This window comes from Cnephaeus nilssonii (genome assembly GCF_951640355.1).
Source record: "Cnephaeus nilssonii genome assembly, chromosome: 12".
In the NCBI taxonomy this organism is placed as follows: Eukaryota; Metazoa; Chordata; class Mammalia; order Chiroptera; family Vespertilionidae; genus Cnephaeus; species Cnephaeus nilssonii.
This window is the reverse complement of record NC_137083.1, coordinates 74,867,729-74,893,307: the sequence shown is the minus strand read 5'-3', so window position 1 is coordinate 74,893,307 and position 25,579 is coordinate 74,867,729. Positions and strand designations below refer to the sequence as shown.

Below are 25,579 nucleotides of genomic sequence, written 5' to 3'. Positions count from 1 at the left end.
TGTTACCCACCTTAACTAAAGGCACTCTATTTTCTGGCATATGGTTGCGTCTCAACAAATGGTGTGCCTCTCTTTTCTTTTCTCCATGTTGCTTACTAAATCACTTACAGAGTGAAGTATTAGGCAAGTATTGCTGTTATTGAAAAAAATTCTATAATAATAAAAGCATAATACGCTAATTAGACCTGACGTCCTTCTGGATGACCTTCCGGACGAAGCCGGGGCTGCGAGGGCAGAGGCGGCTGCCACGGAGGGTGGGGGCCGAAGCAGAAGCGGCCAAGGTGGCAGTGGGGGCTGAGGCAGCCACCATGGCAGCAGGGGCCGAGCCCCTTGCACGAATTTTGTGCATCGAGCCTCTAGTTAAATATAATTGTGAAGTATCCTTGAGGATTTAGCATTCTGAAGAAAAATTAAAATATTATTTTTATTTTTTATTAATTTTTTTTTTGAGAGGAAGGGAGAGGGGGAGAAAGAAACATCAATGATGAGAGAGAATCATTGATCAGCTGCCTCTCACACACTCCCTGCTAGAGATCGAGCCCACAACCCTGTGCCCTGATTGGGAATCAAACCAGGGACCTCTTGGTTCATGGGTCAGCGCTCAACCACTGAGCCACAATGGCTGGGCTAAAATGTTCTTTTTAAAAAGCTCACTTTCAGCTTTGATGGAAAAATCAAATTGTTTCCCAAAAGATCCCTAAAGTGCTGGAGAATCGTTTTAACATTAAAAATACGCTTTCTAGTACTACCTTAAAAGGCAGAATTTAACAGAGTAATATTATAAAGTGCTACAATTAGAGTATCTTAAGGTTTATTTTCATTTCATGGTTTGCCCTTGCTCCTAAAAATGGAGCTATTTAAACTTGTGTCTTGGTCAGAACAGATTAGGTTTGTCTTGCCCTATGCACAAAGCCATATCACACCACAGAAGATAACTGTGGCTGCACCTGGAGAAGAGAAACAAGAAAAACAGTAACCATATTCAATATACAAAAGGCTGTCAAAACGAAAAATAGTTCCTTATAGCATTTTATAGTTTGCAGAAACCTATCACATATTATCTTTTTGATCCCCATAAAAACCCCTATTTTGTATAAGTATAAAGCTCTGAGATTAAATAACCTCACCATGAATAAACTAACAAGGGGCTGATTTGTAGCACAAACCCAAATCCTCAGATACCATGTCCATGGCCATTTCTTTATCATATTCCACAGAATTTACATAAGTATTTTATGTCCATCTTGAGTACGCAATCAGGGACATGAGAAGTTTTAAAGAGCAAGATTTTTGCTCAATTTAAGGAGCCTTTTGACTGTTTAGATCATGCAACTACATAACTGGCTACCTCAGCTAATAATGATGGTTAGAAATGGGTAGGCAGAGGCTAGATGGCCATCTATTGAGCTTGATGTTAGACTGGATGACCTTTAAGATCCTTTCCAAGTCTGAGATTTCATGACTTTCTGGTGCTAATGATGCTGTTTCAGCTTGTTGCCAAGTAACACTATTGTTTTCTCTGCCTGTCATATACAGCATTGGCAATAACTTATTTTTCCTTATATACCATGACAAATTTATATCATAGTGTCATATTAGCAATTAGCTTTCTAAAAGTTTCTTACCTTTACAATGTTTAAATCTATTTTAAAGTTGCTGCCAAAATTTCATTTTAAAAAAATGTGAAGAAAATTCCTTTGATGAATTATACGCTCTAAAGTATAATAACCCTGATTTCTTCACCTTTCTTTCCTTTTCAAGCTTCATCAAACATACTCTCCTTAATCCAGCATCGCCTGTAGTGGTTAATAAAGTGGCTCTTTTATTCATCTACTCACTCATTCTACAAACATTCATTGAATCTATGAGCAGAGCACTCTTCTAAACTAAGACAATTCAATCTAAAGTGTAGAATCTTTTTTTAAAATTAGGTTTACTGGGTGGGATTGGTTATTAACATTATATGTTTCAAGTGTACAATTCTATAATACATCACCTGTATATTACATTGTGTGCTTACCTCCCAAAGTCTAGTCTCCTTCTGTTTCCATATATTAGACCCCCTTTACCCTCTTCAACCTCTCCTCATCCCTCTTTCCCTGTGTATCTATGAGTTTGTTTGCTGCTTTCTGTTTATACCTCAAATATGAGTGAAATCATATGGTTCTTGTCCTTTTTGTCTGACATTCGCTTAGCATGATATTCTCAAGATGCATCTGTGTTGTCACAAATGGCAGTCTTTCATTCTTTCTTATGGCTGAGTAGTATTCCATTATATATATCCCATCTTCCTTAACCAACCATCCATCAAAGGACAATTAGGTTGTCTTTGGTTCTTAGCTACTGTATAATGCTACAATGAACATAATGACACATATACTTTACAAATAAATATTTCAAAAATTTTGGGTATATATCCACAAGAGGGATTGGTATCTCGATTCTTAATTTTTGAGGAAACTATGCTGTTTTTGTTAATGACTGTAACAATTCATATTTCTACCAGAAGTGTATGAGGGTTCCTTATTTCTACATCCTCTTCAACACTTATGATTTCGTGTCTTATTGATAATGCCATTCTAATAGGCATGAGGTGATTTGAATTTTTGTTCCACTTAAAGTAATGAAGCTGAGCATCTTTTCATATATATGTTGGCCATTTCTATGTCTTCTTGGGAAAATTGTGTGTTCCGTACTGGTGCATATTTTTAATTGGATTGTTTGTGGTTCTTTTGTTGTTGTTGAATTATATGAGATAGTAATATATTTTAGATATTAGTCCTCTATTGGAAATATTATTTACAAATATCCGCTACCATTCAGCTGGTTGACTTTTTATTTTGTTGGTTTCTTTTGCAATACATAAGTTTTTTAGTTTGTTATAGTTCCATTCATTTATTTTTGCTTTTACTTTTATTGCCTTTCAAGTCAAATTTTTACAATTCTTGAGGTAGGCCTTTAGGGTTATAAAAGTCCTAATGATTACTTTTGCTGTACCCCGAAATTATTGATATGTAATATTATCATACTCATTTGTCTCTAGATATCTTTTGATCTCTTCTCTCTCTCTCTCTCTCTCTCTCTCTCTCTCTCTCTCTCTCTCTCTCTCTCTCTTTTTACCTAGTTGTTTAGTTCCAGGCTATTTAATCCCCACATATTTGTGGATTTTCCTGCTTTCATTTTGCAGCTTATTTCCAACTAAAAAGCATTGTGGTCAAGAAATAAGGTTCAATATGATTTACATTTTCTTAAATTTGTTGAGGGTAATTTTGTGCTCCAACATATGGTCTATGCTTGAGAGTGTTCCATGTGCACTAGAGAATATACATTCAGGTGTTCTGTGATGAAGAGCTCTATAAACATTGGTTATGCCCTTTTGTTCTAAATGTGGCATTTAAGGCTAAATTTTCATTATTGATTTTCTGTTTGTATGCTCTGTCCTGTGCTGGCCGTGGGGTATTTAGGTTCTCTACTCTAATTCTGTTTTTGTCATTTTCTCCCTTCAGTTATTATAGTAGTTGCTTTATATATTTTGCTGCTCCCAGGTTGGGTGCAAATGTATTGATAAGTGTTATGCTTTCCTGATATTTCATCCTATGTATCATTATAATGTGTCCATTTATGTCTCCTGTTATTTTTTATATTGAAATCTACTTTGTCAGATATAAATATGCTACACCCCCTTTTCCTTGGATGCCATTTACTTGGAGACCCTTCCACTTTGAGTCTATATTTGTCCTTACTGCTGAGATGTGCCTGCTGAAGGCAGAATATAGTTGTTTTTATTTATTTTAAAATTCTTTATTGTTGAAAGTATTACATATGTCTCCTTTTTACCCCATTGACCTCTCCCCACCCGCTCCCGCCCCCCCCAGCACAGGTCTTCACCCCCCTATTGTCTGTGTCCATTGGTTCTGCTTATATTCATGCATGCAAGTTCTTTGGTTGATCTCTGACCTCCCCCGCTCCCACCCTCCCCTGCCTTCCCTCTGAGGTTTGATGGTCTGTTCAATGCTTCTCTGTCTCTGGATCTATTTTTGTTCACCAGTTTATGTTGTTCATTATATTTCACAAATGAGTGAGATCATGTGATTCTTATCTTTTTCCAACTGGCTTATTTCCCTTAACAAAATGCTCTCCAGGTCCATCCATGCTTTCACAAATGGTAAGAGTTCTTTCTTTTTTATAGCAGCATAGTATTCCATTGTGTAGATACACCACAGGTTTTTAAAAAAATGTTTGTTGTTGAGATTATTACAAATGTCCCTCTTCCCCCCTCCACACAGTTCCCACTCCACACAGTTCCCACCCCACCCCAGTCCATTGCCACCTCATAGTCTGTGTCCCAAGGTACTGCATACATGCATATGCGATCTTTGTCTAATCTCTTCCCATACCCACTTCCCTCTGAGAATTGTCAGTCTGTTACTTTTCCATACCCCTGATTCTATTCCATTCACCAGTTTATTCTGTTCATCAGATTTTTTATTCATTTGATTTTTAGATTCACTTGTTGATAGATATGTATTTGTTGTCACTTTGTTGTTCATAATTTTTTATCTTTACCTTTTCCTTCTTCTTCCTCTTCTTAAAGAATACCCTTCAGCATCTCATATAGTACTGATTTGGTGGTGATAAACTCCTTTAGCTTTTTCTTGTCTGTGAAGCTCTTTATCTGACCTTCAATTCTGAATGATAGCTTTGCTGGGTAGAGTAATCTTGGTTGTAGGTTCTTGCTATTCATCACTTTGAATATTTCTTGCCACTCCCTTCTGGCCTGCATAGTTTCTGTTGAGAAATCAGCTGACAGTAATATGGGTACTCTCTTTAGGTAACTACTGTATTTTCCAGCGTATAAGACGACTGGGCATATAGAAGATTTTCCTGGGTTAAAAAGTCGTCTTATACGCCAGAAAATATGGTAACTGTTTTTTTCTTGCTGCTTTTAAGATTCTCTCTTTGTCTTTTGCCCTTGGCATTTTAATTATGATGTGTCTTGGTGTGGTCCTCTTTGGATTCCTCTTGTTTGGGGTTCTCTGTGCTTCCTGGACTTGTAAGTCTATTTCTTTCACCAGGTAGGGGAAGTTTTCAGTCATTATTTCTTCAAATAGGTTTTCAGTATCTTTCTCTCTCTCTTCTTTTGGCACCCCCATAATTCTGATGTTGGTATGCTTCAAGTTGTCTCAGAGGCTCCTTACACTATCTTCATATTTTTGGATTATTTTTTCTTTTTGCTCTTCCTGTTGGGTGTTTTTTGCTTCCTCATATTTCAAATCTTTGACTTAATTCTTGGGATCCTCTAGTCTACTATTGAGTCTCTGTATATTATTCTTTATTTCAGTCAGTGTATGCTTAATTTCTGATTGGCCCTTTTCCATTTTTTTGGCATTCTCACTAAGGTCCTTGAAGGTCTAAGTTCCTGGGAGGTTTCCAGAAGATTCTTGAGTAACCTTATAACTGTGGTTTTGAACTCTAGATCCAGTAGTTTGCTTTCTTCCATTTCTGACACTTCTTTGTCTCTGCCTTTTGGCTGCTTCCCTGTGTTTGTTTCTATGTATTTTGGGTAGCTGTTAAGTCTCCTTGAGTTGATAGAGTGGCCTTGTGTAGTCGGTGTCCTATAGGACACAGTGGCTCAGCCTCAACAATCACCTGAGGTGGACACTCTTGGTGCACCCCTTTGTGGGCTGTGTGCACAGTCTTGTTGAAGTTGAACCTTGATTGCTGTTGGTATCACTGGGAGGAATTGACCTCCAGGCCAATTGGCTGTGGGGACCAGCTGCAACTACAGTGGGAAAACTGCTGTGCAGGGGCAGGGCTTGCTTCAGTGGGGCTTTGGTGCTCCTTGAGTGTGTCACTTATGGATGTGAAGAGTTGTAATCTGGTATGGTCTCACACTGACCACTGGGTACACTGGCTCTTGGGACTCCAGGGAGGTGCAAAGTCAGCCACTGCCTGGGGCCACCCAGGAGGAGTTATAGCGAGATCTGCAGATTCCTCCTCTTTGTATGGGGTTTGGAAGTGCCCAGAGGAGGCCCAGCTGTGAAGCAAGGAAGGCTGCTGCTTGTGCTGGCCTTGGGCCTTCTTTTGATAGCTTTGGGGCTCCCTAAACCAGCTATAGCTTGTTTGACAGGTTTTAGACTGAGAAAGGACAGGCCATTCATATGCAAAAGCTGCTGTGCACATCTTGGGTGGGGTTGTAAATTGGGTGGGGTGGGGTCTCAGGGAAACTCCAGGGTGGAGCAAACAGAAATGTCTGCCAGTCAGCCCTGCACCAGGAAGGTCCCAGAATGGGATCAATGACTGCAGTGAGCACCTCCATCTGGAAGAAAGCCGCCCCCATATTCCTGCCCTGATGTCAGACAGTCCAGTTTCTCTCTATCTGTCTGGGTCCCCCCAGAACCTCGCCTGACACTGGAGCTCAGAGCAAGCGGGACCTTGTAAATTCAGTTCGTGGTGCTGGCCTTTTAAGAGGAGCAACTGGGTCTCTAGTAGCCTGTGTGTCACTCAACCCCAATCCTCACTTGTTTTTACAGTCCGTAGTTCTTACTGCCTGTAGGGACTTCTTTCCCCAGTTCTGGAATCCTGGGCTGGGGGTTTGGTGTGGGGCTGGGACTCCTTGCTCTTCCAGGTGGCTTTCAAAGAGGCAATCTCCCTCCCAATTAAAAAAGCGGCACACCCTAACCAGCCTGTTCCACACCTCTGCACCTCCTACCAGTCTCAATGCACTTTCTTCTTTACCTTTCTAGTTGTAGTACTTCTACTCAGCCAGCTTTCCTGTGGTTCTGGGTTGTAGTTGTTCTGTATTTTAGTTGTAATTTTGATGTGGTTGTGGGAGGCAGTCAGTACAGGCGTTTACCTATGCCTCCATCTTAGTTCCTCCTGGTTTTAATTTTTGATCCATCCCACTACCACATGCCTTTTAATTGGTGAATTCAGCCCATCTTTCTTATATAATAAAAGGCTAGTATGCAAATCAACTGAACAGTAGAACTACAGGTCACTATGACTCACACTGACCATCAGGGAGCAGACGCTCAACGCAGGAGCTGCCCCCTGCTTGTCAGTGTGTTCCCACAGGGGGAATGCCGCTCAGCCAGAAGCCAGGCTCATGGCTGGTGAGTGCAACGGTGGTGGTCGGACCCTCTCCTGTCTCCGTGGCAGCACTAAGGACCCCTCAGGGGAGGTCTGCCTGCTGGCGTAGGCCCACTCCTCGAGAGGGCACAGGCCAGGCTGAGGGCCCCCCCGCCCCCACCGTGTACCAGTGGACGAATGTTGTGCACCAGGCCTCTAGTTTATATATAATGTGATTACTGTTATATGAGGATTTCCAATAGTCATGTTTTCTTTTGTTTTTTGACAGCTCTGTGTCTCCATTGTTTCTTTCCCCTCGTATTTCTGTTTGTTATTTTAATTTGGTGATACTCTATGCTCTTTTCCTGCTACTTCTCTTTTTTATGTTATATGTCTCACTTCTAGATTTTTTGTGTGGTTACATTAGACTTATGCAAAATAAGCTTTTATATGTACAGTAGTCCTTTTTCTTGTGGTGCATCTTATCCATTCACCTCCCCTTTTGTGTTAATGTTGTCACAATTATCCTTTTTTATGTGGTATGTTCATTTCCAAATTTAGCAGCTATTGTTTTTTGTTGTAATTACTTTACCTACTTCAACCTTTAAGTTATATTTAAGTATTTAATACTCTATTCTAAACAAGAGTTGCAATTTACTACTTCTGTCTTTGAGTCATCTTACTCGTAGTTTGTATCCTTTTGCCTTTTTGTTTCAGGTGGAAAATCACTTTTCAACATTTCTTATAATGCAGGTCTTGGGTTAAAAACCCTCAGCTTCTATATGTTTGAAAAAGCCTTTATTTCTTTTTTTAAAAAATATATTTTTTATTTATTTCAGAGAGGAAGAGAGAGGGAGAGATAGAAACATCAATGATGAGAGAGAATCATTGATCGATGCCTCCTGCATGCCCCCTCCTGGGGATCGAGCCTACAACCTGGGCATGTGCTCTTGACTGGAACTGAACCAGCGACCCTTCAATCCACAGGCCGATGCTCTATCCACTGAGCCAAACCAACTAGGGCATGGAAAGGCCTTTATTTCTTATTTATAGCTAAAGGATAACTTTGCCGGATATCTTATTCTTAACAGGTGATTTCTTTCTTTCAAAAATTTGAATATTTAATTCCACTCTCTCCTTGCTTATATTGTTTCTGCTGAAAAATCCATCATATTCTAACAGGGTGTCCTTAATATGTTACTGTTTTGTTTTCCCTGGATGCCTTGAGAATTTTTTCTTTGTCATTACTTTTTGACAATTTTAACATAATGTGTTTTGGAGAAGGCCTTTGTGTATTGAGATAATTTGGTGTTTTGTTAGCTTTTTCAAAGATTTGAGGATCCAGTTCTTTACATAGGTTTGGAATATTCTCATTGATTTTTGTTTGAATAGGCTCTCTGTTTCCTTCTTTCCCTCTTTTCCTTCTAGTATACTCAGTATTCTTATGTTGCTCTTTTTAATGGAGTCAGATAGTTCTTGTAGGGTCTGTCCTCATTTTATTTTATTTTATTTTATTTTATTTTACTCTCCATTCTCTCTCTTCTTCCACCTGAGTCATTTCTAGATCTCTATCTTCTGTGTCACTGTTTTTTTTCCTTCACCTGGGCTGATGTATTTCTTCAGCTTTCTAGTTCGTTTTTCATCTCATTTATTGAGTATTTTTCAGAATTTCTGTTTGGTTCTTTTTATAGTTTCAGTCTCGTTGGGGAAGGGATCCTTTTGATTGTTGATTTTATTTTTGAGCTTATTGAATTGCTTTTCTGAGTTTTCTTGTGTCTTTTTTTTTTTTTTAATATCTGAATGCTTGGATTCTCTCATGTAAAGCACAGAATTCCGTGTCTTTAAGTTTAATTTCTGTTGGTTTAGCATTTTCTTCCTGAATTCCCTTGTTGCCTTGGTTATTCATTGTGCGTGATGAATTATGTTTCTGCCTTGGTATTTGTGGCAAAGAAACCAACTTCTTCTTCCTTCTTTTTCGTCTTTTCTTCCTACTCCTCTTCTTTCCTCCTTCCTTTTATTTTTTAATTAAAAAAAATACTTTTATTGGTTTTAGAGAGAAGAAGGTAGAGGGATAGAGAGATAGAAACGCTGATGAGAGAGAAACATAGATCGGCTGCCTTTTCTGCATGCCCGCCGCTAGGGACCAAGCCCGCAACCCAGACATGTGTCCTGACTGGGAATTGAGCTGTGACCTCCTGGTTCAGGGACTAATGCTCAAGCACTGAGCCACCCCAGCCAGGCTTCTCCTTTTTTTTTTTTTTAAGTATTTGACACTTCAGTGTTTAGCAGGTAGACAAATATGTAGAGGTCTTATTTTTTCCAATCAGTAATGTAGAAGCACAAGCTTGTAGTTTCTATTAGCTGTCCTGCTGGGCTTCAAGGATTTCTATGGGAAGGTGTCACCTTGGCTATGGAAATTGCCCTGTATTCCCCGAGGAGGTAGGTGTACCCTTTATGCCTTGGTCTTGGGGCACCACTCCTGAGGGTTGGAGGTGGTGAGCTATAGGTCTCCTGTGTTCTCAGCACTGTCTTCCTTTAGCCAGAAGCCACAGGCAGAGTTGCTCTCAGTTGATTGAGTTGCCTCTACCAAGCTGCTCCACGCTGGTATTGGGTTTGGGAGGGGTGGGCAGGAGGAAGCAGGTTCACATGTCTGTGACTCTGTTTTCTCCAGTGGGTTTAGCCACAATAGGTCAGATCCCTGAGGCTGGCAAGTTTTTTCAGCCCATTTATGATCTGCTCATTAAGGATTTTACTCTGTGAAGGTTATAAGGGAACGGGGCGGGCGGATTCCCATGTCTGCAGAACCCTGTCTCCAGTGATTATGGGTTATGTTATGGCATGTTGTGACCCTTTGTACTCGCTTCTCTGCCCCTGTCCCTGGGCCCAGCCTTAATGTGTGCCAGCGCCCCCTGGCCTGACTGCTTTGCCTTTCCGGTTTGCCCAGTGGCATTGCACCCTGTCCCTTCACTGCAATCTGCCAGTTGGTGCCAAGGCAAAGACCGGACTGCACAGGGCTTTTGTCTCTGTTTGCTCAGATACACACACCTCCAGAATTCTCAATGTGCAAATGACTCAGAGGTGTTTATGCCCTGAGAGGGAATTCTTGGTTGAATTATAGCAGTCCAACTTGTTGTAACCTCAAGGGGCGAGACACGAAGGTCCTGTCATGCCATCTGATGCTCGTGTCACTCTTTGAGACTTAGAATCTTACTAGCTATCATGATAGTAAAAATAGGACTCAATGCATGAAATTTGATTTTTAATTATTAAGCAACTAACAGGAGGTTTACATAGTATCTAGTTTAGATCCACCACCAAAAATGACTGTGTTAGTATCTGAATCCTGGTAAATTGACTAAATCTAAAAGTACTTTATCTTACTCTTTGGCTATAAAGCAAATGAAACCACTCTCCAGAAGCTATCCAGGGCCAAATGTAAGCACATATAAAAGCAGAAACACATCCTATATAATAAAAGCTAATATGCCAATTGACCGAATGGTGAAACGACTGGACTCTATGGTGCACACTGACAACCAGGGGCCAGATGCTTAATGCAGGAGCTGCCCCCTGGTGGTCAGTGCACTCCCACAGGGGTGTGCCACTCAGCCAGAAGCTGGGCTCACAGCTGGTGAGTGCAGCAGCAGTGGTGGGAGCCTCTCCTGCTCCCTCAGCAGCTCTAAGGACTCCTCGGGGGATGTCCGACTGCTGGCATAGGCCCTATCCTGTGGGGATCGGGCCTAAGCTGGCAGTCAGACATCCCCCGAGGGGTCTCAGACTGTGAGAGGGCACAGGCCGGGCTGAGGGACACCCCCCTCCAGTGCACAAATGCCATGCACTGGGCCTCTAGTACACATATAAAGGAAGATGTTTTGCTACTATAAAATACTTTCTCTTAACTCAAGAAAATGCAAGTCCTGTGTCTAAAATTTAGAATATTTCCATTGAATTTTATAGCCAGCTTAGGGTTTGCAATTGATGAAAGAATGAGTTTTGTTTCAATATAAATGTTGGTTGATAATTTGCTTATGTTGAGGGGAAAGATATGAGTAAAATAACAAAGATGTATATTGGAACTTAAATAATTCATCATTTGTGTTAGTGACTCCTTTGTTGATCCAGATTATAGTTTTGGAATATTGGAAGAATATTCCTTCAATTATTGTGTGTGCATTATTCACAGGAAAAATGTTGGCCTATCACTTAGGCATATACTAGTGTATTGGCCTAACTGTACGAAATTTACAACACAGCAACTGGCTTTCAGTGAGCATGTGAGAGATATTTTGAAAACTAATTATAGAAATGTCATTCCGTTGTTTTGCCCTATTCTGATCATTAGAAGATCCAGCCCACACTCCAGGGAAAGAAGGTTTACAGGATAGAGATACCAGGAGGGAGAATCATTGGGGGCTATCCTAAAGGCTGCCGCCACAGGTATAAACCCTAGCAGACTGCTTTCCTTGTTATATTCCTTATCACGTTGAAAGACATGGGTATCCATCACATATAACAAAGCAGAAAACCCTGAAAGCCATTTGTAATTTCCCTCTTTTGTTCCTTTAACTTAGTCAATCACAAGGTGAAATGGACACTGATTTATAAATATCTATAAACTATGTCCTATTTACTTCATCTCCATTGCTACTGCCCTAGCTCAGATTTTTATTCTTTTGTGTTTGGATTACTTTTTAGTCATCCTTATGCTTATAGTTTCTTCAGTTACTCTTTCCATGCAATTAATATTAGTATTTGACACTGATCATTGCCCAGTTCCACCTCCTATCCCTGGCTTGTATACAGTTTGTGGGACTGATTCATTTGATTCCTAGTGTTGAACACTATCTGGACATGGTAGACATGCACATTTTCAACTGAATGATTAGGCATTAGAGGCAGAGTGGGAGTCAGTACTAAGAACTCCTTAACTATCCCAAATGACCCTGAATGTTCCTGTTTTTCCTGGATTATTGGATTTTTTCTCCCCCTGGGAAAAGTATTGAATCTATCTTTTTTTCTTCAGTGATTTAGAGCCTCTTCTCTTTATCTTTTTTTTCTGAGTTCCAGTCTTTTCCAGCTACTTTTTGATCACTGGTCTTGACTTCTTCCTTTCTTTTTGGGTCACTTACATCATCTGACATATAAGAAATAAAGAATTGCCAAATGTATAATAAATAAGCAATTATTCATAAGCTTTTTCATATAAAAACTAATAAAAGCTGTTACGTAGTTTCACTATGAAAACAAAATAAATGTTTTTCTGAAAGGTGCAGTAAGCTCAAATCTTATTTTCTTTGCATAAAAGTGCTTTCCAGTACGCATCTGCTATTTGCTGCGGTTGGAGTAACATCAGTAACACTAGCTATTTAACTACCACCAAGACTTTTTCTTATATTATCATTAACTCTCACTGTGGTTTGAATTTTTTTTATCTAGCTAACAAATTGCATTTATTAAAATAGTAAAATAATAAATTATTTCCACTTGTTTTTAATCAAATAAAACTAAATGTCAGCTGGAGCTTCTTAAGCTAACAAGTGAGACCTTTGTCTTACCTGCGACGAGTTGAAAATAAATGTAAAATAGAATACAGCAGAATCATGGATAATATTTAACTTATATTTAGTACTCTTACCTTGAGTGAAACAATAATTTCCTTTGTATTATTTGAAATACTAAGGAAGTGGTAAACATATCATGGTGAACATGGCGTAAGGAACTCTGGTTTGAGAACGCTTGGTGCAGATTTTATGCATATTATTGTTACTGTTGTGATTAGCTGGTTATGAATACTAGAAGGCAAGGGGAGACCAGACATTATAAGCATGGCCACCTGGGCAGATTCATCAGGAAGCTGCAACTTCGCACTCCTCAGTGGACCACAGGTCCATTCCCTGCAGACCACTGGGGAAAGGGACTGGACCAAAGGGAAGGTGGTCACATGCAAAGTAACGTGGGGATGATGAAGGGAAGGCGCTTGCCTGCCAGGCTAGCCTGGAAACAAAAGCAGTTGGCCAGAGGGCAAGAAGCCACTGCAAGCATGCCCCATTTGAGAATAACTAATTCCCAGACAAAAGAATTCTCTCTTGTGCGTCCCTTATTCCCCTGGCTATGCTCCTGCGTCCCCGCCCTTGCCTGTGTTAATCCCATAGCCATGCGGCCCCAGCAGCCACAGGGCCGATGGCCATGCAGACCCCACACACCATGGACTGCAGATGGAAGCACCAGCTGAGCTAGCCTGATGCTGTCCTGGACTGTGCACGGGTGGGAAGGAACCCCTGGTTAACGGCGTCCATCCTAGCCCTGCTGAAGACCCCGCTGGACTTCTTCCATGTTGTGTCGGAGGGAGCGGGAGGGGACCTTGGAAACTCAGGAGTTTAATTCCACACAAATAAATGCCACTCATTCTCCCGTGTGAGTCTCACAGAATTCCTTTCCTTGTCACATTGCAAAAAGCCCACTTCCATTGAGACACAGAGCACTCCCCGCTGATAACAGGATCATCATCCGCATTTTTTAATTAGAAAGATTGAGGGATTCCTTGAGCACCACTTAATATTCAGTTATATTTTCTAGTAGCTACTAATTTAAATTGCAAAAAGATTGATTAGCTATGTTAAGTCCCTTTCTCTACTGATAAACTTTAAATGGTCAATTCAACTTGTTCAATGTTAATTTAGTTATTAAAAACAGGTAATACTTAATACCTCATAGCCTTCTGTGCCTCTTTTACTTTAAGGGTGTGAAGCAATAGCCCTGTTTTTATACTCCCCTAACAGAAAAGGGTGGAGCCTCAGACAGCTGGCCCTTCATTTGTCCCCGCGTGCCATGTAATTGGTATTGATTTCTCTGTAAGGAGTCATTAAAAATTGGGGAAGCACTATCTTAAGTATCCATTTCTCCCTTCCAAGGAACAATCACAATAAGCAGTTTCTTGGTATTTTTCTAGAAATAGTCGATGCATATGTAAACATAAGTGTCTCTATATGTCATTTTTTACATATGGTAATATAAACATGTACACTCAGTATATTCTGCTTCTGGAAATGTTCCCTTTTAGTACATATAGTGCCGCTCTATTGTGTGGGGGTTTTTCTGGGGGAGGGGGCTGCATTGTTGCTTATTAAATAAATATAATTTTTATTTATAAATGGTAAATTTGTAAGGTTTATTAATATGTGCTTAAAATAGGTGTGTATTCTTCTACTTTAACAAAACAACATTCTAAACTTCTTAAAATTGCAATGGTTTATGTCACTGGTGGTCACTTTATGCTCTTGAGGTTTTCCTACATATCAATTTTCTGTCCTTGGCTGAACTATTGTGTTTCTAACTGGGCTTTTATTGTACAAACAGAATGTTTTTGATCCGACTGTATTTACATGACAGCCTGGAATTGTGGCATTTTGTTAAATACATAGTTCATATTTAAAATATTGTCTAAATATTTATTCACATGATGGATTACTGTGGCTCAGAAAAGGCAGTTATAACCTATTAAGTAAATAATTTTAGTTTTAAAAAAATTCGAAAGGCTTTGAAGGGGTCATAATGATTTCTCAGTTGTTAGAAACAGCCATTGAAAACCCTTGCTTTTTTCTCTAAGTGGTATTTTAATTCTTAAGTGTTTAAGCAACAAGATAAAACAGAGTGGGGGAAAAATAAACCAGTTGCCTGCAGGTATGAGGTTTTCTTTCTCCTTTCCCATGATCAGTTACGGTCTCTCCATCATGAAAAAAAACAAATGGACAAACAAAATTACAGTCAAACAAACAAAAGAATACTATTGCAGAAAAATTTTTAAGGTTTCTGGAGGCTAAAACAAAATTTCAAAATATATAATTGAAACAGTAAAAACATTTAAAAGAGGTAGATGTATTTCACTCAAGTTTGAAAGGTTTTCATAATAAATTGCTGTTTGACTTAAGTTTGATCTTTGTTAAACTTGCGTGTATGAAGTAGTTTATTACTTTTAAATGAGTTTGAAAACTGCAGCTAATGCTGCTTCTGTTTTTTGTGTTTTTTTTCAAAAACAGAGACAAGGTTTCTTGGTGTTATTAATTAATTTAAACATATGTTTGTGTATGTGTGGTCATGCTACTTTCTGTTTTTCAATCAGATGGCACCAAATACTTTTATTTATAATTCAAAGATCGTTTGAACTTTACAACCTTTTGTATTTATTTAAGATTACTTTGTTATTTCTAAAGAAAATAAGGAAATACTTTTTATGTGTGCTTTTCAATGCCATACTCAGTTCATCTACCCATTGTAGATTTGTGATTGTAACATCTTCTGACAAGCAAATTAGACCATGGAAAGAGCATCCGACTTGGAGCTTGGGGCTCACGGTGCTACTGTTGCTGGAGGACTGGGTGGATGGAATTCCTCCATTGCTGGTGGGAGTGGGGTTCTTGTGATATCTTGAGAAGGGGAATTTTCTAAGACGCCTGCAGGAGAATGAGTGATTTTTATTTGTGTGGAGTAACATCCCTCAGTTTGCAAAGTCCCATGTCTCTTAAACTAGTCCTGGAAAATATGCAGCTGGGGCTTCGATAAAACTAGAAGCAAGGCCAGTGTCCAGAGTTTCCGTTCCATGGTGGAGTGGAGTCCAGTGTAGCATCAGGCTGGATTCAGTCCATCAGTCCATTGTGTGGGTGGATGCAGGGGAGCACGCCCCCAGCTACAGGAGAGCCAGGAGCCCAGCATGCAAGACAGAGAGAGGGAGAGAAAGAGAGACACACAGAGATAGAGAGACAAAGAGAGAGAGAACTTCTTTTGTTCAGGAATTAAGAGTTAAGTATCTCAGATTTCATGTCCTTGCAGTGGCCACGCCTATTCTGGTGTGACTGACAGTTAAGCATCTTCATGTGTCCCAGACCTTACTGGGAGAAAGGTTGAAGTTGGTGGTGTGTGGGCAGGCTAAATAGCCATCTCAGAAGAAAATTTGAATTTATTTAAGGAAAAGGGGCTGGAGGATGATGATATCCAAAGGGAAGGGCTACATAGCACTGAGTCAAAGGGTACTGATGATGGCAGCAAAAATGTACTTAATATAGTGAAACAAGGAAGGCCATCGAAGAAGCAACAGGAAGGCCTCGGCTGGGCTGCTTTGGCTTACTGAGAAGTCAGAGAAAAGGGGGCCTTGGAGACAGGTTTGGGGGGCTCTCCGGGGACGAGCTGCCGCTGCCCATTGCTCCCCTGGTTGCAAGCCTTAGGGTTAGGGGCTGTGTGTCTGTGGGAAATGGCATGGGCATGATCCTTGGAGGGAGAGTGCTCACTGGGTCATTTGACCTGAGCATATTTTTTCTCTCTTGCAGGTGAAAATCTTAGAGAAGGTCTCAGGGGAGTGTCTCAGTAGAATATTCATCAGCTTTCCAGGTGTGCTCTTTCAGGATTGTGGTCTCCACAGATTGTTTTGTGCCTTGGCAGGGGTTTATTAGTCAATATAGCTGGTCCTGAGGCCGCCACTGCATCACTTGTCTGGTTTTGCTGCTTTTCTGGGCCTGGAGCCTGGGGCTGAAATACAACCAAGACCTAGATGTTATCTTTAGGGGGGAAAAGATCTGGGGGTTTAAACTGCCTGACCAGTGATATGAAAGATCAGGTGTCCAAACCAATGACTAGTGATATGCTAGGGGGGATAGGCTACCCTGGGGGTGCGGTTCTTGTTTTCCCAGTTTTGCCCCTTGCTAGCATCCGGGGCTTTCTGCCTGGGTGGGTTTCTGTACCTGGCCCATTGTCCTTGCTCTGTTCTTGTCTAATACTGGGCATGCATCTAAATTGTAGCTTTCCTTTGCTCCTGTCCAGTTATTAATTAATAACCAGGTTATTACAATGGTATCACTACCTTCTGCCAAAATAACTCAAAAACAAGTCTTTCTGTTCACTGAGGGGTCATGTTCAGACCCAAGTTCTTTACTTCAGTGTGCAAGGGAAAAAATAGCCTCTTATCATAAAGAAAATTATAATCTCAGTAGAAAAATTGCCTGTCTAAATAGAAGCTGAAAGTAAAAGATATTAGGAAACTCATGCACACAATTCCATTATATTTAAGATCTAAAAATAAAATTGGAGTATAAAGATAGTTTAGGAAAACAATTAGGGTAGCGGAAATCCAGTAAAGTAATCATTTTGATTATTTTTTTTCTGTGAAAACTTTGCTCTATAAAATAACAATATCATTAAATCTAGTAACTGGTTATCTTACAATATGTCAACATGGTGAAAAGAATTGCTCTGAAATGATTGGTTTAACACTGTTTTTTGCATTTCAACACATATATTTTAGTTTCCTTATCTAGAACTCATAGATAAAATAGCTCAGTATATACACACATTTGGATTTCAACGTATATATAAAGGTAAGGAAGGTCTATTGGTCAGTTTTTAAATTCATATTGTCATTTTGAATGCACACTCTACAGATGGTGGAGTTTTGACTGCCCATCAGAGAACCAATACCTTTGAGACAGCTGTTGCAGAAAAACCTCTTTTACATACTTTAGGTCAAGAGTAGTCAAACCTGTTACAGCACCTGCTTTTGCATATGCAGTGCTGTTATGTTGTCATTTCATTGAACAAGAAGCCATAACAGTCTCTTGTGGTTGTACAAAGGTCTGGAACATCGCCTACATGAAATGAAATCCAGCAAAAAGACAATCGTGATTTCTGTTGTATAGTTTCTATTTGGGGCTTTGTTTCTGGAAGACTGCCCATAATTCAGAGGGAGGATAGAGAGGCAAGTTTATGTTTGGAGACAAGAATAGGGAAGGTGTTTGCTGTCATTGACTGTAGGGTAGTTGTGAAGTTTGACATGCCCATCAGCTACTGAATGCCACATGGGGCCCCTACACTGCATACCTCAGTTTTCATCATCTGGTGAGCCTGCAGCAGGATTTCCAGGCACTGGAGTCCACAACTTGTCTACTTTGGTTTGTAACTGATTGATCCACGGAACAGAGCTTGCTTGTGGGATCTTTCTTTGCTATAGAATGACATAAATGATTAAAATGCTTTCTTAAGGGAAAAAAATATCATTTGTTTATAGACCTTACTGCTCAGGGAAAGAAATTGTCAAATAGTAATGTAAGCAGAGTTTGTTGGAAACTTTCACTAATGTTTGTGAATCATAGTCTTCTTCAAATTAGGCACATTAGAAATAAAATTGGGAATACAAATTGCTGGGGGCGGATGGGACAAGAGAGAGTTGAAGGAAATTCTTTTCTTACTGTATTTCTTAAAAAGAGTATTGGCACGTAATAAAAATGGCACCTCAGGATTTGCAAAATGACTAAAAATTTACTCTGTCTTGCCATATATAGCTGTGGGGGAGAAAAGGGAGATACTAGGATTGATAAAGAAATGTTGCATGCTGTCATTTTAGATTACATTACTGTGAAGTTGTTTCTGATTTCTTTTTGAAAAATAGTGCAAAATGCATATGACATAGAAAGTAATAATTTGTTAATTATGTTGAATTCTGTTCATTCTGACATGGATTTACAATAAACAGGAGTAAAAATACTATTTTCTAGCTCTGGGGGAAAAATTAAAAATTCTTCCCTGCCCTTTTAACCTTGTCAAATGATTCCCCTGCTCCTGACACGGTGCATTATTTTGCAAAGGTTGGCAGTTAACTCTTCAAGGTACCAGACATCATTTTTATTGGGATATTAATTCTCAGATGTGCTAATCTCATCAAGATTTGTGGGCATTTTCTTTCATAGGCCATTCTGATTTGTCGCTCTTTCTTTTCACAGCAGTACTAAATACCAAACCCTCTCTGATATGGAAGTTCATTAGAGATATGTCTTTGATGGCAGCCCTTTCCTGGCTTCAGTTTCAAATACCTTGATATAAAGCTTAAGAAGCCATTGTGTTGTAAGCCCTCCTTGATGTGCCTTATTTAGATCTGCATAGTAAATCAAGGAAAGTAAATAACAAGGCAGCAGATGGAAGCATGGAGATAAGGCCAGTGAACAATTGTATTTGTATTTTGTTATGATGTTGACAGCAGCTAAAATTCACTAATCTAGTTCAACTGATCTGCATTTCAAAGAAAACTCATTTAGCAGCAACTTGAAGGTTTGTAGGATAAAGTTCTTTTATTGCAGCTTTTATTGCATTCTTTGCTAATTTATCTGGTCAAGATTTATCCTTGCTTACTTAAAGCTGCAAGCCTGTTACAAGGAGTCTTAAATACTATGAAAGCATTAATGTCTAGACTATGAGCTGAAGGTAATTACATATCCAGCCCTGAATAGGTTACATTTAGAAAATACTGTTGTCCAAACTCAATTGTCAGGGCAATATAGATAAGGTAGTTTTTTGTTTCTTTTTTCTCCCTCTCCTGCTTGTTTGCTTTGAGATTCCCCCCCCACCCCCACACACACACCCCATCTCATATATAAGTTAATATGTAATCAACTACTCGGAAATTTTGCATAAAATGAGTAGATCTCCTTTAAATGTGAATCTATTGATGCTGATATTGGGTAAGCCCTTTTGAGAATGGAAGATTACTAGTTTTGAAAGTCTGATATCCTTATTGACTCTGTAGTTATACGTATGCATATTATATAAGTGAATATGTTTAATGGGAAACTAAATGTGTTGAAATAAGCATACATTATAGACAACATGTACAAAGAATATTAGTGTTTTCTCATTTGGATTATATATGTTAATCAGTGGAAATTAGTTATTTTGAAATACAGATACATAGAGTAAATATTATATGTTGTATATTTATATATTAACTAAATTTTGAGTAAATTCCACTTGTATTGGTTCCAAAAGGCTAGACTACTGGGTTAGAACAGTTGTACTGAGTGAAAGGATAATGTGGTGGTAGGCAAGCAGGCTAAATAGCCATCTCAGATGGTGATTATAAAGAAAATTGAATTTATTTACGGATGGGAATATCCAAAGGGAAGGGCTACACCAAACAAGGCAAACTCAAAGGTTAGCAGGGGCCAAATAAACCAGGTTTAAGTTTATGTGGGCCACAAAAAAACAAAAGCTTCAATTTTCATAGAAACGTAGTTTATTTCGATAGAGATATGCTGAATACAAAGGGCTGAAATAAATGAGTAATTGTTAACATAAAATAATAGAACATTTTAATAAAAGTTAATATTTTTCTTGAACATTAACTTACCAGACACTGAGTAGTCTGCACAAATTAATAAGTGTAACGCAAATAAACCTATTTTTCTTGTTCTCTAAAAGCGAAATAGTTCCTGTTGCACACACCAAACAAGTCAGCACAAGACGAATGACATGTCCATTGGCTGCTAAAATACTCGCTGCTGGTATTAGTGGAGAGAAATGGTGTCCCTGTGCATAAGGGAAATGCATGCAACACGATTATAGTAATTAGTCATTAGCGACCGTTGTAGTTCATTATTAGTAACTAGAGCCCCGGTGCACGAAATTCGTGCACGGGGCAGGGGGGGGTGTCCCTCAGCCCAGCCTGCACCATCTCCAATCTGGGACCCCTCAAGGGATGTCCGACTGCCTGTTGAGGCCCGGTTCCAGTGGGATCGTGCCTCAACGGGCAGTCAGACATCCCTGTCACAATCCAGCACTGCTGGCTCCCAAACACTTGCCTGCATGCCTGCCTGATTGCCCCTAACCGCTTCTGCCTGCCAGCCTGATTACCCCCTAACCACTCCCCTGACAGCCTGATTGACACCTAACTGCTCCCCTGCTGGCCCTATTGCCCCTAACTGCCCTCTTCTGCCGGCCTTGTCACCACTAACTGATCTCCCCTGCTGGCCTGGTCACCCCTAACTGCCCTCTCCTGCTGTCCTGATGGCTCCCAACTGCCCTCCCCTGCAGGCCTGGGTCCCCCCCAACTGCCCTCCTCTGCCAGCCCAGTCACCCCTAACTGCCCTCCCCTGCAGGCCTTGTCCCTCCCAACTGCCCTCCCCTGCAGGCCTGATTGCCCCCAACTGCCCTCCCTTTCAGGACTGGTCACCCCTAATTGTCCTCCCCTGCAGGCCTGGTCACCCCCAACTGCCCTCCTTTTCCAGCCCAGTCACCCCTAACTGCCTTCCCCTGCAGGCCTGATCGCCCACAACTGCCCTCCCTTTCAGTGCTGGTCCCTCCCAACTGCCCTCCCCCAAAGGCCTGGGTCCCCCCCAACTGCCCTCCCCTGCAAGCCTGGTCCCCCTCAACTTCCCTCCTCTGCAGGCCTGGGTCCCTCCCCCACTACCCTCCCCTACAGGCTTGGGTCCCCCCCAACTTCCCAACTTTTCCTGCCCAGTCCCCCCTAACTGCCCTCCCCTGCCAGCCTGATCGCCCACAACTGCCCTCCCCTGCAGGCCATCTTGTGACGGCCATCTTGTGTCCACATGAGGACAGCCATCTTGGACCACATGGGGGTGGCCTCTTGTGTGTTGGAATGACATCAATTTGCATATTACCTCTTTATTATATAGATTATGTATAACAGGATATTGTAAAAATTAAATGACAAAAGTTTTATTAAAAAGTTTCTTACATACTGTTATATTGGCTGGGCCACAAAAATATTCGTTGTGGGACACATGTGGCTTGCAAGCCACGAGTTTGATATGCTTGGGCTACACAGAGAAAAGGGGCCTTGGTGACAGGTTCAGAGGGTTAGCCCAGGACCAGCTGCTGCTGCGCATTACTCCCCTGGTTGCAAGTTTCATGGGGTCCCTTAGAGTTTGGGGGGTACATGCCAGTGGGGGAATGGCAGAGGCGTGCTCCTTGGAGGGAGAGGGCTCACTGAGTCCTTTGCCCTGTGCATATTTATCTCTTCGTTGCAGGTGGAAATCTTAGGGGAGGTCTCAGAGAAGTATCTTAATAGAATATTCAGCTTTCCAGGTGTGCTCTTTCAGGCTCGTGGTCTCCACTGATTGGTCAGTCATTAGTCAATATAGCTGGTCCTGAGGCAGCCACAGCACCAGTTGTCTGTTTTTGCTGCTTTTTTGGGCATGGAGCTGAAATACAACTGAGGCCCAGATGTTATCTTTAGGGAGGAGAAGATCAGGGATCCAAATCTTGTGATGGAGGATAGGTTACCAGGGGGGCCAGGTTCTTTTTTCCCCCAATTTTTCCCTTTGATAGGCATTCAGGGCTCTCTGCCTTGGTGAATTTCTGTACCTGGACCATCATCCTTGTAGGGTCAGGGGGATGGGGGGGGGGTGGGTGTGTGTGTCTAACACGGAGCTCAAGACCTATCTCTGCCATTTACACTCTCTGAGATCTTTCTTAAAGTAGTTTCTTCTGTGAATCTCTCCTGGAAACCTCCAAAGTTGGGGGTGATTTGGAAATTCACAGGGTCTTCCCAGTTAGAAGATCCTGGTCATTCACTGACAACTAGCTATATGTCAGGCATCATGCTTGATCAAAATTTTATGTAGGCAATTTCTTTTCCCTAAAATAATTAATGTCTAAATATTCTGTTTTCTAAAATGTACTACTAATACAATTACCATTTAGAATGTAATTTTGTATTTATCTTTCAAACCCCTATAAGTCCTTGGGTAACTCTAGTTTGTTGGGTACATAAGCATTGATCCTATTTTTCATAAGACACAAAGAATAACTTTTATGGTCCTTATGAGAGATCTATTGTATAATTTAAAACAAATTATCATATATGATTTTTGCAAAAAAAAAAACAACAAAAAACACACCACACCCTATAATTTTGTTTTGGGTTCTAAATTTTAATGTTGAGTCAGAACTTCAGAGTAAGTATTTAAGACCAAGTATTTTATTTTAAACTAGCGTTCCCGTTGCAGGAAAAATCCTGCAATAGGGTTTCCTGCTGCACTCTACCCCACCCTGCCTGATCTCCTCCCTTGTCCCCCGCCCCGCGATCTCTGCCAGCCCCCCTGCTTTTCTAACTTCTCTGCCAGCCCGCTCTCCTTCCTTCTCCCCTGGCCCCCGCTCCGCTCCTCCCTTCTCCCCCAGCCCCGCCCCTTCTCCCCCGGCCCCGCCTGCTCAACTTCCTTCTCCCCCAGCCCCGCCTCCGCTCCTCCCTTCTCCTCCCCCCGGCTTGCTTGCTTCTCTGCAGCTTTGCTCCCTTCTGCAGCTCTTGGCTTCTTTCTACGCTGTCGCGATATGCAAATTAGCCGCCATCTTTGTTGGGATAATTTGCATATTCGTCCTGATTGGTTGATGGGGCGTGGCTTGGCTGGTGGGCGTGGCTTGGGCGTAGCGAAGGTGCGGTCAATTTGCATATTTGTCTATTATTAGATTAGATTTTTATTGTTGCTTTTTTTCTTGCTGCCTTTACAATTCTCTTTTTGTCTTTATCCCTTAGCATTTTAATTATGATGTGTCTTGGTGTGGGCCTCTTTGGGTTCCTCTTGCTTGGGATTCCTGAACTTGTAAGTCTATTTCTTTCAACAGGCAGGGGAAGTTTTCTGTCATTATTTCTTCTAATAGGTTTCCAATATCTTGCTCTCTCTCTTCTCCTTTTGGGAGCCCAATAATGAGACTATTGGTACACTTGAAATTATCCCAGAGGCACCTTCTGTTATCTTCATATTTTTGGATTCTTTTTTCTTTTTGCTCTTCTGATTGGGTGTTTTTTGCCTCCTCATATTCCAAATAGTTGATTTGATTCTTGGAATCCTCTACTCTACTGTTGAATCCCTGTAAATTATTCTTTTAAAAAATATATATTTTTTATTGATTTCAGGGAGGAAAGGAGAGGGAGAAATAGCTAGCAACATCAATGATGAGAGAGAGTCATTGATCAACTACCTCCTGCATGCCCCCTACTGAGGTTGGAGCCTGCAACCCAGGCACATGCCCTTGACTGGAATAGAACCCGGAACCCTTCAGTCCACAGGCCAACACTCTATCCACTGAGCCAAACTGGCTAGGGTCCTATAAATTATTCTTTTTTTTTTCAATTTCAAAAAGGCCTAATTTTAATAATCCTAATAACCAATTAAAAAATAAAATCCTTTTTTAAATGAAGGAACCCAAATGACTTTGAGGTAGACAATGTTATCAGATAATAAATTAGGTATAAGATAAAAATAACAACACTGAGGGGATGAAAGCACTGACTGGAAATTATCTTCCTTTAAATTCATGTGGAAACTAAAGAACACTTTTTCCAATTCAAAGTTTTAAGCATGAAATCAAGGTATGTCATGTTATGGACTTGCTACTTTAATTGGAGATGAACTTGCTGCCAATGGAAAGAATCCACAGCAGCAAACTACAAAGCGGTTGTCCCCATGAGGAAGCCAGGAACTGTGCCTTGATTTTCCAGCTTGGCTCATTCCTGAATGTTCAGGATTTGGATTCCAAAAGTCTTTGTTTAGCATTTAACTAATTCTTTATTGGTGGAAGGGGCTGGGACTGTTTCTCCACACATAAACTGTTCTTTGTCATAAATCACTTTTATAATGAGCAGCTAGGACACATTGCCACATCTTCCCCATTCTCCAAATCTTCCTTAGTGATGCAAAAGTTATCGCCACAAGGGCAGGGGTAGAAATATGTCTCCAGGTCCTTGTCATATTGGAAGTCCTCGATTTCCACCTCGTTGTGAAACACCGCCATTGTTCTGGTATAAATTATTCTTTATTTCAGTTAGTGTATGCTTAATTTCTGACTCTCTCATGTCTTTGAAATTCTCACTAAGATCCTTGAAAGTCTCACTAAGTCCCTTGAAGTTCTCATTAAGATCCTTGAGCAACCTTATATCCATGGTTTTGCACTCTGTATCTAGTATTTTGCTTGGTTTTATTTCATTGAGTTCTTTTTCTGGAGATTTCTTCTGTTCTTTCATTTGTGACATGTTTCTTTGTCTCCACATTTTGGCTGCTTCCCTGTGTTTGTTTCTATATATATTAGGCAGAGCTGCTATATCCCCTGGAATTGGTAAAGTGGCCTTGTGTAGTAGGTGTTTTGTAGAGCCCAGTGTCTTAGCTTCCCCAGTCACCTGAGCTGGGCACTCTAGGAGTGTCCCTATGTGGGCTGTGTGCACAGTCTTGTTGTAGTTGAGCCTTAATTGCTGTTGGCCTCACTGAGAGAAATTACCTACAGGCCAGTTGGCTGTGAAGACCAGCTGCAACTTCAGTGAAAGAATTGCTGTGCAGGAGATATCCCTATGGAACAGGACTTGCTTCAGTAGAGCTTTGGTGCTCACTGAGTCTGCCCTTGGTGTGTCGCTTGTGGATGTGTAGAGTTGTAATCTGGTATGGTCTGAAGTTGTCTGCTGGTTGGACTGGATTTGGGGTCCTCTGAGAAGGTGCAAAGTCAGCCACTGCCTGGGGCCACCCAGCAGGAGCTATAGAGGGATCTGCAGATGGCTGTACTTGTATTGGGCTTAGATGTAGCCCAGAAAAGCCAAGCTGTGAGCAAGGCAGGCTTGTACTAGTGCTGGGTCTTTGTCCTCTTATTGATAGGAATGGGGCATGCCAACACGAGCAGCTGCTTGTTTGAGAGATTTTAGCAAAGTCTGAAGCCTGAGCCAGGACAGGACATTCATATGGAAAAACCA

At 40.8% G+C, this 25,579-nt stretch overlaps 1 protein-coding gene and 1 pseudogene across 3 annotated transcripts in view; one reads left to right on the top strand and one right to left on the bottom strand.

The window, feature by feature from the left end:
• The window catches only part of FOXP2 (forkhead box P2), a 709,145-nt gene that overhangs the window by 81,920 nt on the left and 601,646 nt on the right, over positions 1 to 25,579 (top strand). The window lies entirely within an intron of this gene.
• LOC307108608 (diphthamide biosynthesis protein 3-like) lies at positions 24,038 to 24,636 on the bottom strand (annotated as a pseudogene). The gene has a single exon. The product of its transcript is annotated as a diphthamide biosynthesis protein 3-like (transcript).